At 36.4% G+C, this 18,401-nt stretch overlaps 1 protein-coding gene across 12 annotated transcripts in view; it reads right to left on the bottom strand.

The window, feature by feature from the left end:
- The window catches only part of STK33 (serine/threonine kinase 33), a 234,528-nt gene extending 218,401 nt beyond the window's left edge, over positions 1–16,127 (bottom strand). For 8 of the 12 annotated variants that reach the window (XM_074230242.1, XM_074230240.1, XM_074230244.1 and 5 more), the window contains exon 1: positions 15,887–16,127. The gene's annotated coding sequence lies outside the window, so the exon portion shown is untranslated. The other 4 variants (XM_074230243.1, XM_074230241.1, XM_074230237.1 and 1 more) reach the window with 2 other exon arrangements.
- Between the last annotated feature and the right edge of the window lie 2,274 nt (positions 16,128–18,401).

Consider the following 18,401-nt stretch of genomic DNA (forward strand, 5'->3'; position numbering starts at 1 on the left):
AACACATACTGTGTGACATCACTGAGATCAAGTCAAGGGACTATATGAATGTCAAATTTTTGTTCATTTAATATTATCTTCTATGTCCTTATATAGCTCCAAATATTTTCCTTCTTTGAGCTTCTACACATTATGGTTCTGTCCATGTGTCATCTAGAAAAGTGGTAATCTCTGAGGAAAGATTTCAGTGGTCTATGTCTATGAGTTGCATGGAGTGAACAGAGAATATGTCCTGGATTGATTATATCATGATGGGAAATTGCTTCAAGTTCCAAACTGTGCTCGGTAGCATTTACCTATATATCTGAGGGTGTTTTCTAAGCAGCATATTTTAATAAGCGAAGGGTAACATCAAAGATTCCTTAGCAAGCAAATGAACATAATACAAACTTGACATTTGTGTGAAGATTACACAAAATTATGAATGAAGCTGAAGACTAGATGCTAAATAGGTGGGCAAAACTCTAAAGCACTCTTTGAAATGCTACATATCATGCCTTAGAACATGGGAAAAATGATTAAAGATTTGTTCCCACTCAAAAAGAATTTAAAGATGAGTATTCGATTCTCTTAGTATATTAAGTATTTAAGTGATTACTATGTGCTAAGCACAAAACACATAAAAGCAAAACCAGTCATTGTCCTCAAAGATGCTTAGATTCAAATTAGGAAAGCAACAGTATGCATACAAAATGGAAGGTAGCTTTAGAGGGCAAGCACTAGCAGTAAGAGTAAACAGAAAAGATTTACTGAAGAAGTTAACACATGCTGAGTCTTAAGGAAGTCAAGGATTTTAGGAGGTAAATTTAAAGATAAGTCTGAAAGGGAGCAGAAAAATGATGAGACTCATTGAGAGGAGCATTTATATGGATGAAGACAATATTACGCCTATGCCAACACAAAAAGTTTTCTACATTCTTCTCTATTCCTCTTTTTTTGTGGCCTGAAACATTATATGATATATATGATTATCTGAGAGAATTTTCGTTTCCTCAGTCTCTTCACATATTAGAAGATAACACTATCACATACTTAGTGGGGGAAGGACCTTAGCAGCTACCAAGTTCAGTCCTTCTTTTCCAAGAATCTGAAGCCCAGAGAGGTTAAGTGGCTTGCCTAGTGTTACACAATTAGATTTGACTGCGGGTCTTCTGGAGTCTAAAAGCATTATAGTTTTTTACTACCACACAGTAAATTATAAAGATGGGAGCTGCACTCAGACCCGGTACCCTAGGCCTATGCTACATTGCTTCTGTCTAGCCTTTTCTAGTGACATTAAAGTGGTTCTCAAAGGCTATGTTGCAGTGAACTTCCATGAATTTCACTGAGTGTGTTTGGAAATCCCACCACTTTAGACTTCCAATCTGCATCCCTGAAGGTCAGAAACATTTCTATAGAACAACAACTCTAATGCTCACTCATTGGAGTGAGTTATAGTCATAATAAGTTGTATCATTTTTCACCAATGACAGAACTACTTGAAAGCCAAATACCCCAAATCTACTTTCAGAGGAACTCAAAATATATTTCTGAACTTTTAATGGTCGACACTTTAGTGTCTGATTTTAAAATCAGAGTTCATCATTTCATATAAGAGGTTCTTCGAGAAGATGGATTTCACTTTAAGGTCAGAAAAAGTCTATTACTCCAGGTCAAAATTGCAATGAACTGTGCCATTTCCAGAGATAGCTGTTAGAAAACTCAGTGGATAAACTGGGACTGAAGTCAGGAAGATCTGAGCTCAAATCCAGCCTCAGACATTTACTAGCTATGTAAACCTGGGCAAGTTATTAACTTCTGTTTGCCTTAATTTGTTGAAGAAGGAAATGCATCTTTGGCAGGAAAACCCCATGGACAATATTCACATGCTATGGTTCATGATGTCACAAAGAGTTATTCACAACTGAATAACAAATGATAGCATTTTAAAACACTAAAACTATACTCAACAATTCAATTCATAATAGGACTAGAATTCTTCTAATTCCTGAACTTGAACATTTAGGTGTTAACTGAATGTCCATGATATTTTTATTCATAAGCCCTTTTTTATCACTTATTTTTTTATTTCTATACTATAAAGGACCTCTACTGACTTTTTACTTAGCAACATTCAAAAATCAAAATGATAAATTTTTCATAATAAAAGCATATTATTTTACTATAAGACCTAAAGATCTTCTCAAAAATGGTCATATGATTTAATATCATATAGTTTGACATGATAAAACAGCATTTTCCAACATCAAGAGTAAATATCAAAACTATATATATAATGTACATATCTACTTACAGAGTTATGATCATTAATGTTTAAATTCAGCCCATTTGTCCCAGCTACCCAATATATTCTAGGCAATTTCACACTATCCATCAGCTGCTGTGTGCTAAAATAAATTAATTTTAAAATGTGCCTAAGTCAAACATGACTAAGAAAGCAAAACCATTCAAAGACAAATCACATGATGGATTTCAAAACTGAAATCAAATGCCTTAAAATATACTTATCAACAATAGTTTACCTGTCAGGGAAGCAGTTTATGACCAAGGAAGAAATGAAGAACATCATTAAAAACAAATTGATAATTTTGATTACCTTAAATTAAAAAAGATTTTGCACAAACAAAACTACTATAACCAAGACCAAAAGAAATGTAGTAAATTGGGAAACAATTTTTACAACTAGTATTTTTGATAGTGGACTTATTTCTAAAATATATAGAGAACTGAGTCAAATTTATAAAAAAAAAAAGATATTTCCCAATTGACAAATAGTCAAAGGATATGCAAAGGTAATTTACAGATGAGGAAATAAAAGTCATTCATAGTCATATGAAAAATTTCTAAATCATTACCTATTAGAGAAATGCAAATTAAAGTATCTTTGAGATACTGCCTCACACCTCTCAGTTTGACCAATATGATCAGAAAAGACAATGTTCAATGTTGGAAGGGATATGGGAAATCTGAGATACTTATACATTGTTGGTGGAGCTATGCCCAAAGGGCAACAAAAATGTGCATACCCTTTGATCCAGCAATACCAGTACTGGGTCTATCCCTGAAGAGATCATGAAAAAGGGTAAAAACATCACTTGTACAAAAATATTCATAGCAATTCTGTTTGTGGTGGCAAAGAATAGGAAATCAAGGAAATGTACATCAATTGGGGAATGGTTGAACAAACTGTGATATATATATACATATATATATATATATGTATGTATGTCATGGAACACAATTGTTCTATTAAAAACCAAGAGGAATGGGATTTCAGAGAAATCTGGAAAGACTTTCATGAAATGATGCTGTGTGAGATGAACAAAACCAGAGGAATATTGTACACCATAAAAGCAACATGGGGGTGATGATCAACCTTAATTGACTTGCTCATTCCATCAATGCTATAATCAGGGACAATTTTAGAGTACCTATGACAGAGAAAAAGAACTGTGGAGTTTAAATGAAGACCAAAGTCTATTACCTTCAGTTATTTTTTTAAAAGTGTCTTATGTACTACGTAATTTTGGTGTTTCATTTTATTTTCTCCTCAAGGATATGATTTCTCTGTCAATGCATTCAATTTTGATCAATGTATAGCATGAAAACAATGTAAAGATTTTCAGACTGCCTTCTGTGGGGGATGGGGGAGGGAAGGAGGGTCAGAGAAAAAACTGTAAAATTCAAAACCTTACATGAAATTATAGGTAGAAACTACTATTGTATATAATTGTAAAACAAATATAATATTTTTAAAAGAATATACTTCTCACAAGTTCCATAGAAAAATAATTGTGAATTGACTCCAGTATTCTTCACACTAAAGATAAGAGAGTCATCCTGATTAAAACACCTCACATTTCTCATATTGGTCAAAGTAAATACATATCCCACCATCTCCCTATGAGGTGGATCATGTAAATATCCTTATCTTCCTTTTCTAGGTAAAAAAAAGTAATGCTTAGAGCAATGAAGTGACTTCCCACAGTGAAGTGAATATTAGTTGACAGTCCTAGGTTTTCAAACTTCAGATGAAGTCCTCGTGTTACCATGTTACATTACCTTAACCATAGAAATTTTAGATTTTGTAGATCATTTAATGTACTTTCCCTCTCAATAGAGGTATCCTTTCAAAATATTGCTAATAAATATTCATTCAGATTCCACTTGAACATTTCTGGTGATAGATAGTTCCTAACAGTTTGCACTATTGTTAAACTATTAGAAATTTTCTCTTTTCACAGAACTAAAATCTGCCTTCCTAAATCTACCACTCTTAAGTCCTAAACACAAATAAGTCTTTTTCTCTTACACCCAATGTTCTTTCAAATACTTAAAAGTCAACTAAAATTTGTCTCCCCTAAATGTTCTCTTAAAATAGCCCCAGTTCATTTCATCAATCTTCACATGACACAATTTCCAAAATCCATATTCTCTAGTTTGCCAGGTTCTTTTTTTAAATGATATGTCCAGAACAGAATAAAATATTCCACAAATGATCACTCTTACCTACAAGAAACTAAGCACTCTGGCAGCTAGCAGTCTGTCAGAGAGTTCTGAGGGTAAAAAAATGTCATTCTATTTTACAGTGACTTTCTTAAAATTCTTTCAATTTATTCATGTGTGTATGGCAGGTGACACATACTATGAAAAATAGAAGCTAAACAGGCAGAAACTATTAATCAGTAGCATCCAAAGTCAAATAAGAGAGGAAGGGAACTGAGAAGGAGTAAAAACTATAAGAACTCCCTCAGCATGTTCATTATGAAATAAGCATTAACTTTTCAAGAGCAACAAATCTGAGTTAGCAACAGAGTTAATTAAGCTGTAAGATAAATACTAGTTTTGAATATTGGCAATAAGTTTAATTACATATGTGATAGTCATATCCCTTAAAACTGACAACTTTCATCACATCTCTGCCACATCAAATGGAATCAAAATTCCAAATGTAATTAAGACTTTAGTTTCCTTGAAGATTGAAGCAATTGGGCATGTTAAGAATTTTAGAAAAGAAACATTTGATACAATTAAGTAAATCTTATTGAAAAATCAGTCTGTAAAACAGAGATAATAAGCTGCAAAGGAATGACTTATTAATAACTGTTAGCACTGACTATAATTAATACAACTATTTTCATATATTGCCAGCTAAACTTGAAAAGCTAAAAGGGAAAATGCCAGATTTCCTTAGAAATCTGGATCTTGGTTCTGATTCCTCAGAAATTTCAATTATAGCTGATACCTAATAATTCCATTACCATACAATATTTTTCTTGTTTGTTGCTCAGTCACATCTAACTTTTTGTAACCTCATTTGTGGTTTTTCTTGGCAAAGAAACTGGAGTGGTTTGCCATTTCCTTCTCCAGCTCATTTTCCTGAGATGAACAGGGTTAAGTGACTTATCCAGGGTCATGCAGCTGGTGTCTGAGGCCAGATTTGTATTCAAGAAGATGAGTCTTCCTGACTTCAAGGCCAACACTCTATCCTCTGTACCACCTAGGTGATTCTAAACTAATCCATCATTCTTAATTTACAGATAAGGAAAATGTGGTGTGAGGAAATTAATTAATTTCCCTAAAGACACCTAAGATGATAATAAAAGAGCCAGGATTAGAAAAACTACAAATATTGTCCTTTTGTTCTGGGGGGGAGATGTGAGGAGAAGGAAAGAAGGAAAATTCTCTCCCTCATAAGCTAGACAAGCTTATTAGAAAACTCAAGAACAGATTTCTAAACAGGTGGTTTGTGAGCATTTAGAAAGTAATTGCTGTGATCAAGCACAGAATTACTAATAAGTCACGCCAAACTATCCTCATTCTTCCTTTTTTTTTTCAACAGACTCGTTAATCCAATGGAAGAGGGAAATGGGGTGAAAAGTAAAGCAAATTAAGCTTTTTGATTAGGAAAGGCTGGATAGTATAGTGGGAATAGCCGTGGCTTAGATGCAGAGGACTTCAAGCCAAGATACCAGTCAGGTTCTAAGTTTCTTAACTTCTCTTAGCCTCAGTTACCTTACCTGAAAATGAATAGATCAGACTAAAACCTCTAAGGTACTTCCAAGTTTTAAATTTATGACCCTATGAAGGATCATTATGAGGATCCTATGATCCTTACAATAGGATGTTATGGAGAAATATGGACTGGATCACTGATTAGAGTATACATAATCACCTGATCAAGGTGATTCAAAGATTAATACCTGGATCAAGATTAGCTTAAGAGATAGTCTCTATCTCTACTCATCAGCCCCATCAAGTTCAATATTTTATCAACTATTTGAATGAAACACAAGTCAAGGGTGATATAAAGAGAAAGACCCATCATTTCTTACATTAGAAGATAAAATTGGGATTGAAAATAGAAATTTTATAGCTAGCACTTCAAATAAAGGGTTCATTTCTAAAATATATAGAGAAATGAGCCAAATTTATAAGAATACAAGTCATTTCCCAATTATAAAACATCAAATGATGTGAACAGACAGTTTTCAGATAAAGAAATCAAAGTTATCTATAGTCATATGGAAAAGATACTCTAAATTATTTTTCATTAGAGAAATGCAACTTGGTCAATAGGACTAAAAAGGAAAACGAGCAATGAACAGTTGGAAAAGATGCGGTAAAACTGGAAGATTAATGCACTGCTGGTAGAGTTGTGAGCTGATCCAGCCATTCTGGTAATAAAACTGTATACCCTTTGATCCAACAATACCACCTCTAGATCTGCATCCCAAAGAGATCATAAAAAGGGGGAAAGACCCACATATACAAAACACAGATAAATGTCAACTCTTTTTGTTGTGGCAAAGAATTGAAAGTTGAGGGGATGCCCATCAATTGGAGAATCACTATACAAATTGTAGTATATGAGTGTGATGGAGCAAAGGAACAGACTTCAGAATAGCCTGGAAAGACTTGCATGAACTGATGCTTAGTGAAGTGAGGAGAACCAGGAAAACATGGTACACATTAACAGCAACATTGTGTGAAAGTTTTAGCTCTTCTCAGTGATGCAATGATCAAAGACAATTTTAAGGACTTGTGATGGAAAATACCAACCATATCCAGAGAAGAACTATGGAATCCGAAGACAGACTAAAGAATGCTAGTTTCAATTTTTAAAATTTGCTTTACATGTTATATTTCTTTTTTCCTTCTCATGGCTTTTTACCTTTTGTTCTTATTTTTCTTTCACAACATGACCAATATGGAAATATGCCTAATGTATAACCTACATCAGATTACTTGCTTTCAGGAGGCGGGGAAGGAAGATTAGAAGGAAGAAAAATGTGGAACTGAAAAATCTTACCAAAAAATTAAATGCTAAAAACTATCTTCCCATGTAGCTGGGAAAAAATAATTTTTTTTAAAATAAAAAGAGCAGACCTGCTACAGAAAATGCCATTCATATCCAGAGAGAGAACTGTGGAATCTGAATGCAGATCAAAACACACTATCTTTACCTTTTTTAATTTGTTTTTTTTCTTTTTTTGTTCTGATTCTTCTTTCACAGCATGACCAATGTGGAAATATGTATGACACAATTATATACATGTATAAGCCATATCAGGATAGGAGAAGGGAGGGGTAGAAGGGAAAAAAACCTTTATAAAAATGATTATCAAAAATTATCTCTACATATAATTGGAAAAAATAAAATTAAAAATTAATAAAGAAACTAGACATAATAAGGAGCCAAAACATAAAGTTCTGAACTTGATTTTAAAAAATTAATTGCATAAATACAAAATGAATTTAATAGCACTTTTATTTGAGAAGATATAAATGGATTAGTTTAATAATAACTAATAGAACAACAACATATTACTACCCAAAAAAGTTAGCATGAATGAAGGTTTTATAAATAAAATCATAGTATGCAAAAACAAGAAGGTCAGATCATCATGGATGGTGTTGCCTCGGACAAACTGAGATTTGGGAAAGACTCTGGCTTATAAAGGTCATCTGGGGCATCACCAGCCATCTTGACCCTTTATAAGCCTTGTCACTGGACTCTAACGGCTATAGAGGAAAAAGTGAGACTGATGACTTTGACACCTCTGCCTCATTTAAATCCAATTCACTGGTGAGTCAAAACATCACCCTGGTGGGGTCATTGGTCTTCTTCACGAGTAAGGACAAACAATAATATTTGCTCAGTTCTGAACCCTTAAAGGAAGTACTGGAAGAACTAGGGATATTTAGACTGGAGAATTGAAAACTTATAAAGAATAAAGCATTTAAAACTAGAAAAGACTTTAGAAAGCATCTGGTCCAACAGAAAAGTCAACTAAGACCCACTGGGGTCTTGACTTGCTCAGAGTCACACATGATTGCTCTCTTTAAATATGAAGGATTGTCATGTGGATTATAATTAGGTATATTTTGTGTTGCTACAGAATACAGAATCAAGATAATAGGATCAAAGTAACAGAAAGGTAGACTTTGGCTCATTATATAAAGAACTTTTTTACAATAAAAAACTTATTTTCATACAGAATGGGTGACTTCTTAGTGAGCTTCCTGTCATTCAAAATGCTCAGAGATTAGGTCCTTTTGTCAGAGACTATAAAAAGATGATCTTTAGGGCCTGGTTCCTCAGATCAAGCATGTAGAAGGTACTTAATAAATGTTTATTAATTTATTAGGTCTAAAATGAGGGGAGGTAGATCTCTAAGGTCCCTTCTAGTTCTAAATTTTATGATCCTGTGAAATTGGATTATATCAATTCTGAGGTCCTTTCCAAATCTAAGATTCTATTATTTCATATATTTACCAAAAATATTATATATCATAGTGAAAAATTAAGTTCAGTATATAAACAATGAATAGGCATATGTGGAATTAAACACAGAAGTTTAGGAAATTATTGAGAATTAGATGATCTCTAAATTCCCTTGGAACTCTAAAATTCTATAAGTCACAGAGGTCGTTTTAAAAATTCATCATTGTAGAGTCTATGTCAGTTTGTTTTCTGTCAGGGGAAGGAGGGAGGAAGAAAAATTTAAAACACAAAATCTTGCCAAAAAAATGATTGGTAAAAACTACCATCGCACATAGTTGAAAAAGCAAATAAAAATGTTTTAAATCATCATTGTTGGTATTTATATTAATTAAAATTAATATGAAGAAAATGAAATCTTATAATCTTGAATACACACACACACACACACATATCACACCACCATGATCAAACCAGCCTGAAGACCATTGAAATGAATGAATGAAGGGAAATGAATACAAGTATCAGGAAAAACTGCAATAATAGAAAACCATACACTCTTATCTTTAGGGCAAAAGAAAGTTGTTTGGATAGATGCTGACAATATTTAGGTCTCTTAAGAGGGAAAGAGTTTGAAAGAATTCAACCATACCTAAATGGAACTTCAAATATCTTATGTTTGCTGATTGCAAATTGATTCTTTCACAGCAGGTCCTCTATATATCATTTCAGAGGAGCATTTCATTGTGATAAAGAAAATATAACTGAGAATAACTTTAAATTATCCAAACTACCACATGAATGTGGATGCTTAAAGGATGAGAATTTTCTCTGAGACACCTCCCAAATGAGTTTTGGAAAGATTAAATGCCCAGATCACACATAACAGATACTTAATATCAATCAAGATTTCACATTCCAAAATAGCATTTTTACATATGCAATACAAAAAGTAAAAAAAAAATGTAGCAAAGTATCTGTTTTTATAAAGCTCTTTATCTTCATGCATTAGTTTTTTCTTCCAGATTTCTTGATAATATAGCATTCTCATTTAAATTTAAACTGCCAATAGGTCTTAGGAAAGATAATTAGTCTATTATGTATGGGAATGACATATTGATTCATTTTGCCCCTTATCACATAAACCCTTCTAACATAAAACAGAAGGGTTTTGTGAGATAATTAGTTTTTTATATAGTCTAATGCTTATCATATTTAATAAATTTATTGGGAGGGAAGTGGACTAATTCAGTTAAACAACAATCTAAAACATTTCTCATTTTCCATAATCCCTAAAATAGTTATTGGAAATTAAATGACATTCCTTACATTTCTGACCACTATCACAATATTGTCCTTTATTTAATATATAAAATGGGAAAAGGTTTTCTACAAATATATTTAAAGGATATGTACATAAGGGTGATGATATCATCATATAAATCTCAAAAGTCAAGTGATCTAATCCCAACCTGAATAAGAATCACCTTTATAACAATAGTATAAGCAAACTAGAACAAGGAATAGTTTGCCTTTCAGATCTATGGAAAGTGAAGCAGTTTATGACCAAGGAAAAGATGGAGAACATCATTAAAAACAAACTGGATAATTTTGACTACATTAAATTAAAAAGCCTTTTACACAAACAAAACCACTATAACCAAGATCAAAAGAAATATAGCAAATTGGAATACAATTTTTTACAACTAATGTTTCTGACAAAGGACTTATTTCTAGAATATATAGAGAACTGAGTCAAATTTATAAAAAAAAAAAAAGCAAGCCATTTCCCAATTGGCAAATGGTCAAAGGATATGCAAAAGAGAGTTTGCAGATGAGGAAATCAAGGCTAAAATTTGCTCTAAATCATTACTGATTAGAGAAATGCAAATTAAAGCATCTCTGAGATACCATCTCACATCTCTCAGATTGGTCAATATGACCAGAAAGACAATGTTCAATGGTGGAAGGGCTGTGGGAAATCTGGAACACTGAAACATTGTTGGTGGAGCTGTGAACTCATCCAACCTTTCTAGAAAGCAGTCTGAAACTATGCCCAAAAGGCAACAAAAATGTGTATCCCTTTTGATCCAGTAATACCTCTATTGGGTCTATACCCTGAAGAGATCATGAAAAAGGATAAAAACATCACTTGTACAAAAATATTTATAGCAGCTCTGTTTGTGATGGCAAAGGATTAGAAATCAAGGAAATATCCATCAATTGGGGAATGATTGAACACTATTGCTCTATTAGAAACCAGGAGGGATAGAAATTCAGCGAAGCCTAGAAGTATTGGCATGAATTGATGCTGAGCAAGATGATCAGAACCAGAAAAACATTATACACCCTAGAAGCAACATGGTGGTGATGATCAACCTTAATGAACTTGCTCATTCCATCAGTGCAACAATCAGGGACAATTTCAGGGTATCTGCAACAGAGAATACCATCTATAACCAGAGAAAAAACTGTGGAGTTTAAAGAAAGATCAAAGACTATTAGCTTCAATTTTTAAAAAAATGTCTTATGTACTACATAATTTGCTATCTCAAATATTTTATTTTTTCCTCAAGGATATGTTTTTTTTTCTCTCAACACATTCTATTCTGATCAATGGGTAGTATGGAAACAATGTAAAGATTATCAAATTTTTGAAAAAAAATCATCTTTAGATTCACAACTAAGTGGTCATTCAGCTTTTGTTTAAAGATGACCAGCAAGTGAAACTAAATATTTGAACCTCCTCCACTTTTGGAAAACTCTTTTGGACAGGAAGTTTCCCTTCTGTCTTTTGGACAAGAAGTTTTTCTTTATAGTGTCCTGAAGCCTCCCTGATCTTAGTTCTGCCCTCTGGGACTAAACAAAACAAGTTTACTACCTCTTTCACATGAATTTATCAATATTCAACTTTTAAATATCCTCTTCAAAGCAATAAAACAAAGTTTCTTAATCCCCTGACATATTATATGTGCTTAAGAAATTTTTTTTTAAAGCATAAGATCATGTACATCCTCTCTCATTTCCTGAAAAACTTCATGTTACTTAAAGGAATAATCATAGTTTAGTTCAGATCTTTATCATCTTTCCCCTCTGTTCCTATATATGTAAAATGAATTCACTAGAGCTCTGGATCCAGAAGGTTCTATTAACCATAAGAGATTTATTTTCAGTTCTCAATGATGAATTGTATCTCCAAAATTAATGTGTTAGAAACATTACAAAGTGTAAAGTGATATAATAACACAACAAGAAGCTGTTACATCTCTTTTCAAATCTGTGTATATAGTAAAAGCTATACTATACTATAAAAGCTTTTTAAGTGTGTGTGTGTGTGTGTGTGTGTGTGTGTGTGTGTGTGTGTAAAAAGTTACAAAATGAATTATACTGAAGGAGAAGTAGGAATTTGAAGACAAGATGCAAAGAATGATGGTAGAACCAATATATATACTCAAAAGAATTTGAATAACATCACAGACTCGGCCTATTAGAACTAAACAAGGCCTCTTATCTCATATAGACCAATACACTTATTTTATAGAAAATAAAGTAATTGAGGCTTAGAGATTTTCATGAGACAGTAGAGGTGGGGCTTAAACCTGACTCCAAATCTGATGTTCTTCTGAATGCTGCTTATATGCATCTGATTCTAATTAGATAATTATTGTTCATCCTACTTATCTAGAGGTCACTTAATTGACAGTTTCAACTCTCCAGACCATATCTGAGAAGCAAGGAGGAAAATCATAAAGGCCTCTTAAATAATCAAACACCATATACTAAAAACTCACTGAAGGATCTTTAAAATTCCTTATTCAAAGCTGATTTACTAATATTATACTTTACTTAATTTATTTTATTATTTATTTTACTTTAATTATATTTCCTTTAATTTTGTCACATTTTCCAGTCACTAACTCTCAACCATGCCACTTCCATTCTGACCTTCATACCAACCCCTGACAAGTGCTCTGAACTCTGACAGATGAGCTCTCACCTTATCTTGATGGAACCAAACATCAGTCTCACTTACTGGCCACCAGGTTAGAAGACAGAGTCCCCTGACTCCCTTTCCACCTCTGGGAGCTCATTTATCTAGCCAAATACATATTAGAAGCATCAAATTAGAAGGGGGTGACAGGCTGCTGGAGGTAAGAACACTGACAGCAGCATGAAGTGATAGCCTAATATTAAGTCCCAAACAATTGTATAATAGAGACAAAAGAAATGAAAAATTAGAGTATTTGAAAAATTAGCTCCCTAAAACAGCAGATTTGTGCTCATCACTTGATTATAACTTGGCACAAAAGAATTTGTTAAATTGAATGGAAATCAATCAAATAATTAATAAACAAGCATTTTTGCAAGAAGGGAGGGGGGAAGATATAAAGTATGCATTTAAAGCAATACAAAATACATATAATGGAATGAGTAAAAGTACTAGTAGATAGAGGAATCTGAAAAGACATTTTGTAAGGGACCCTGGTCTGAATTCTAAAGGAAAACAGATTCTAAGAGGCAGAAGTGAGGAGAAAGAGGCATGATGAGGAGGAATGGTGGAGGAAGGGGACTAACTTCTCTATGATGATGAGCCTGAATCTTCATAAATTAAAGGTTTCTATCATGCAAGACAGTCATTTTAAAAGGCAGAAAAAATTGAAATTTTTTAGAGATTTCAATCAAAAGTGGTTAAAATAAAATGTTAAAAGTTCTAACACAGATACTTTAGTTAACTGGAAAATCTAAGAATTCATTTTAGTTCAATAAAATAAAAATAAATCAGTGCTTTAGAATGTATACTTCTAACATATTAGGTTATGCTTTAAAATCTGCAATTTAAATTTTATATAGTATTTTGCTTAAAAATAAACCTTGCAGGGATGGCTAGGTGGTGTAGTGGATAAAGCACCAGCCTTGGAGTCGGGAGTACCTGGGTTCAAATCCGATCTCAGACACTTAATAATTATCTAGCTGTGTGGCCTTGGGCAAGCCACTTAACCCCATTTGCATTACAAAAACCTAAAAAATAAAAAAATAAACCTTGCATTTCTAGTCTGTTAAGAATGTGTATTAAGTGCAATGATCAAACACACCTCATGGTATAATGGATAGTGTGACAAATTTGAAGGCATCTCATGCCTCAAACACTTGCTGAGTGACTCTGGGCAGGTCACTTAATATCACTGTGCCTCAGTTTCCTCATCTGTATCTTTGAGGACCTTTTTGGGCACAAAATCTATGATCTCATCACCTTTTGTCATAGAGATGATAGACTATAGGTGGAGAGTGAGGAATATCTTTTCAGATATGGACAGTGCACTAATCTGCTATGTTCATCTTTATAAAGTTGAGTTCTACTGGGCATGGGCAGTCATTTAGAAGTAGTGATAGGAATAATAAACTTTTAATAACTATGAATAAAACTTTTTTAAGACACTTTATGTAAAGGAATGTTTCTTGTAAGCTCATGGTTTAAAACAATTTGACTTACATTATTAAGTCATCCTGTTTGCAGACTGTATATTTTGCTCACCATGATTATAGGTGCTTTATAGGTTATATGATTTTTAGATTTTTACATGATTATTATAATTTATATGATTATAGAGCTAGCTGCTTTAGTGAATAGAGCACCAAGCTCAGATTCAGGAAGATCGAAGTTCAGATCCATTCTCAAACAGTCACTAGCTTTGTGACCCTGGCTAGATCACTTAACTTTGTATGCCTCAGTTTCCTCATCTCTAAAATGAGTTGAAAAAGTAAATGGCAAACTACTCCATCATCTTTGCTGAGAAAAATCTTAAAAGGACTCACAAAGAGTCAGACAGAAGTGAACAGCATTATTGCCACAACTCACAGATGCATCAGTCTACAATTATTTGCCTGCAATGAATAATTAATAATATTAGTCACTAAAGCAGGAGTAGAGGAATATAATTGTTTTTAAGGAAGTTATAAATGTAGGTGATATATATGTGGATGTGTGTATAGACATATATATATATATGTATATATATATACACATACCACACATGAAAATAAGGTACCATATGATAAGTACCAAATACGTGGTTCAGGTCACTGTTAGGAGAGTTCTAAGAAAAGCGCATTCTCTGTTGGGACTATTAAGGCAAGTTTCAAAGAGAAATTGATATTTGAAATGACTTGGAAAGGATGAGAACAGTTTGGGTAATTGGAAAGGAAGAGAATGGATATTCTAATCCATAGAAAGTGAGGTGCTTAAATGAATGGGAGTGAGACAGAGGAATGTCTTCAATAGTCGCTGTCAGGGAATGTGAGTTGGTGATGATGATCCATTCAGAGAAGTCATAGGAGATAAAGTCGGAGAGGTAGGTTTTTGCCAGAATAGAGAAGGCTTTGAATGTCGGGCATAGGAGTTTGGCCTTGATCTGGTCGGTAGCCCAGAATCGTGTCAGGATAAAAAAGCACAGGAATGACATGATGAGAGCCACGTTTTGAGAACATTCATCCGGCAGGCCCGCCTAGGAGGGACAGAAGAGGGGAGAGGACGAGACTGGCAGCACAGACGTGGGGGGACGGGTTACTACGGTTAGCAGGGGACGAGCACACCTGCTAGGGCGCCCACTGGAAAGCCCTGGTCGGGCCGAAACATGGCGAGGGGAAAGCCAAGGGATGTCGGGCTGGCGGCTTGGCGCAGGTGAGGGAGCAGTCAGCGCACAAGGTGCGGGGCCCAAGAGGCCGGGGGCTCCCTCAGCTTCCAGAGGGGGCCGGGGAGCCGAGTGCCCGGGCCAGGGGGCCTCAGTCTTCCTAGCCCAGCAGCCTGGGCCAAGGGGGGCGGCACCGCGGCAAACCGGGGGAGGGGAAAGGGAGGGCGGTTTGGGGGAGCCGGTGGCCCTGCGCCCCGGGCTATTCGGGGGGCCGCGGGAGGGGGAGCCCACGGACTCACAGAATGTCAGAACTCTTCTCGAGTGGGAGGGGGAAGGGGGCAGCACAAAGGAGCCGGGTCTTCCTACCACTCCGGGGCGCAGCCCCTCGACGACGGGACTAAGCGGCCAGGCCCGGTGACCCCGGGAGGGAGCCGCCTCCGGGGAGCCCCCCGGGCTGAGGGGGCGACGGGGCCCGGAGAGGGGCCGGCCCGGGAGGAGGGTGGAGGGCTCCTGGCCCAGCCGGCCGGTTTACCTCGCGTTGCCGTAGCAACCGGACGGCCAGCCGGAGGCCGGGCCCGGGACCCCTGCAGACCAGGCTGGAGCCGGGGCTCCCCCAAGACCGACGGCGAGCGGGCGCCGGCACTGCCGGGCCGGGCGGCCCGGCTCACGGGGCTCCCCGAACCGGGCGGCCCCCCACAAGCAACTGGGCGCCCTGAGGCTCCTGGGGGGGAAGACCGGAGCCGCGCAGGGACAGCGCCGGACCGCGAGGGGCTCCGAGCGCGGGGCCGGGGCGCACGGGAGCAGCCGCGCGCGGGGGGCCCAGAGGGCCCGGGCTTGGGGCGGGCCGGAGGGGCTGGGGAGACAGAGGGGCGCCCCCACCCCGCCGAGGGATAAACGTGCCTATTTACTGGATTTTGTCTTATCCGTTTAATATCTAACCCTTTTTGAGAATGTATCATTCCGGGGCGGCTATGTGGTGCAGTGAATAGATCACCGGCCCTGGAGTGAGGAGAACCTGAGTGCAAATCCAGTCTCAGTCACTCAATAATGACCTAGCTGTGTGGCCTTGGGCAAGCCACTTAACCCCATTTGCCTTGCAAAAACCTAAAAAAGAATGTATCATCTCGAGGCAGGGGATAAACAGTAGCATCCTCTGGCTCCGCCCTGCCCCACCGCCTGGAGGAACAGTGAACCATTTAATTAAATGCTTCCCTTTAGTATTAACTGTTTCAGTCATTTTATCCTTTCCACCAGAACTCGTTTTCTATTTAGTTTTCTTAAATGGAAAGGCAGGAAGCCACCCGCCCCTTGGAGTCCATTATGAATGATGGCCGGGGTGAGTATACGGCTCCCTGGTTTGTGTCTTGTCAGATACTAATGATCAGGGGGGTCGTGGAGAAAAGTTATTTCTCTCATTTTATATATCAAGGAAGTTTCTGAGCCTTGCTCCCCACCCTCCTATTCACCCCCCCCCCCAAAGAATCACCCAAGACTTACTCTGTATGTGGTTGGGGTTTTGTGGTTTGGGGAGGTAGAGATCGCAGGTACAAAGACTATACATATGTGCAGATACATACAATATGTAAGTATGTGTATAGCATATTTTTTATATCTGTACATGTTGCTCCTGATAAAATGGATTCCAGTTCCTCACCGGTTTCTGGCCTAAATTTAAATAGATCCATGCTCTCAACAAATCATAGCAATTCCTTTTTTTTTTTTAGGGTTTTTTTTTTGCAAGGCAAATAGGGTTAAGTGGCTTGCCCAAGGCTACACAGCTAGGTAATCATTAAGTGTCTGAGGTCGAATTTGAACCCAGGTCCTCCTGACTCCAGGGCCGGTGCTCTATCCACTGGGTCACCTAGCCACCCCATCCTAGTCAATTCTTGTCCATGATCCCCTAATAGATGGACTCCACAGGGAGGAGCACCCAAGGTGCCAGAGGCCTTCCTCCTTCTTATCAAATAATTACTGATGTTTGGAGTTTCTCCTTGCTTATATGTTGCATCCTGTTCATAACAACATATGTCTCTCCCCTACTCTCTGTATGAGTCTTAATTTCTTGATTCTTAATTTCTTAAATTTTTAATAGGTAATTGTATTCCACGATTGCTGCCCTTTGGAATGTCTAGTATATGTCATATAGTAAGCATTTTCTAAAGAATCTATATTGCAATACTGGTAAACTGTTAATATTAAAAAGATAAATCTTTGCTTTCCTAAAAAACTTGATTTTTGTAGTTTCCTGAAAGCAGCCCCACTGGCTCTCCTCCACCTGTTCAAATCTTCATCTACCTGTTCCTTTTATGCTTTATGTGCCATATAAACATGTTGAAAAATGAATTCTAGAGGGCAGCCATACAAATGCCAGTTAAAATCTGAGGAATCATATACATCCACTTGGTTTTTTCTATGGTGACGGTCAGCCAAATCCCTTTGAATTACTGTAGATCTCTTCCAGGAAGCACTACACTGATCTTGAGTTTGATACAGTTAGCACATTGTCATCCACAAACAGGAAAACATGGGAGGTCCCACCATACACAAGGAATCCCTTTTCATTTTTTTTTTTAGTTTTTTTTTTTGCAAGGCAGTGGGGTGAATCTTTCTACTCACACAGTCACTATCTTTTATCACTCCTCACTTAAGAGTAATAAGCAATGGCTTATTAACTGGTCTTCCCCACCTTAATTCTCTTCCCATTCCAATCTAACACAGTGACTGTTTCAAGGGCAGATGCCACCTTGTCACTCCCTTACTCAATAAAATAAAGTGACTTCCTATTATCCAAAAGACAAAATAAAAACTCTAACCTTTAGCTTTTAAAATCCTTTACCACCTGGCCCCAGTCTTGTTGCCTTCTGGTTAGTGCCAATTCTACTACCTCTATAAACACATCCAGAATTTTGATGGTGGAGTCCAGGTTGGTGTACTTTCCTCTAAGATGAAAAGAGATTATTAGAGTCTTTGAAGATTTTTTTTCCATCTTTTTTTCAGTCTGTTATTCTTCTGGTTTAATCATTAATATCCTCAAGATGACTCTGTTT

Source organism: Macrotis lagotis, chromosome 3 (assembly GCF_037893015.1).
Source record: "Macrotis lagotis isolate mMagLag1 chromosome 3, bilby.v1.9.chrom.fasta, whole genome shotgun sequence".
Lineage (NCBI taxonomy): Eukaryota > Metazoa > Chordata > Mammalia > Peramelemorphia > Peramelidae > Macrotis > Macrotis lagotis.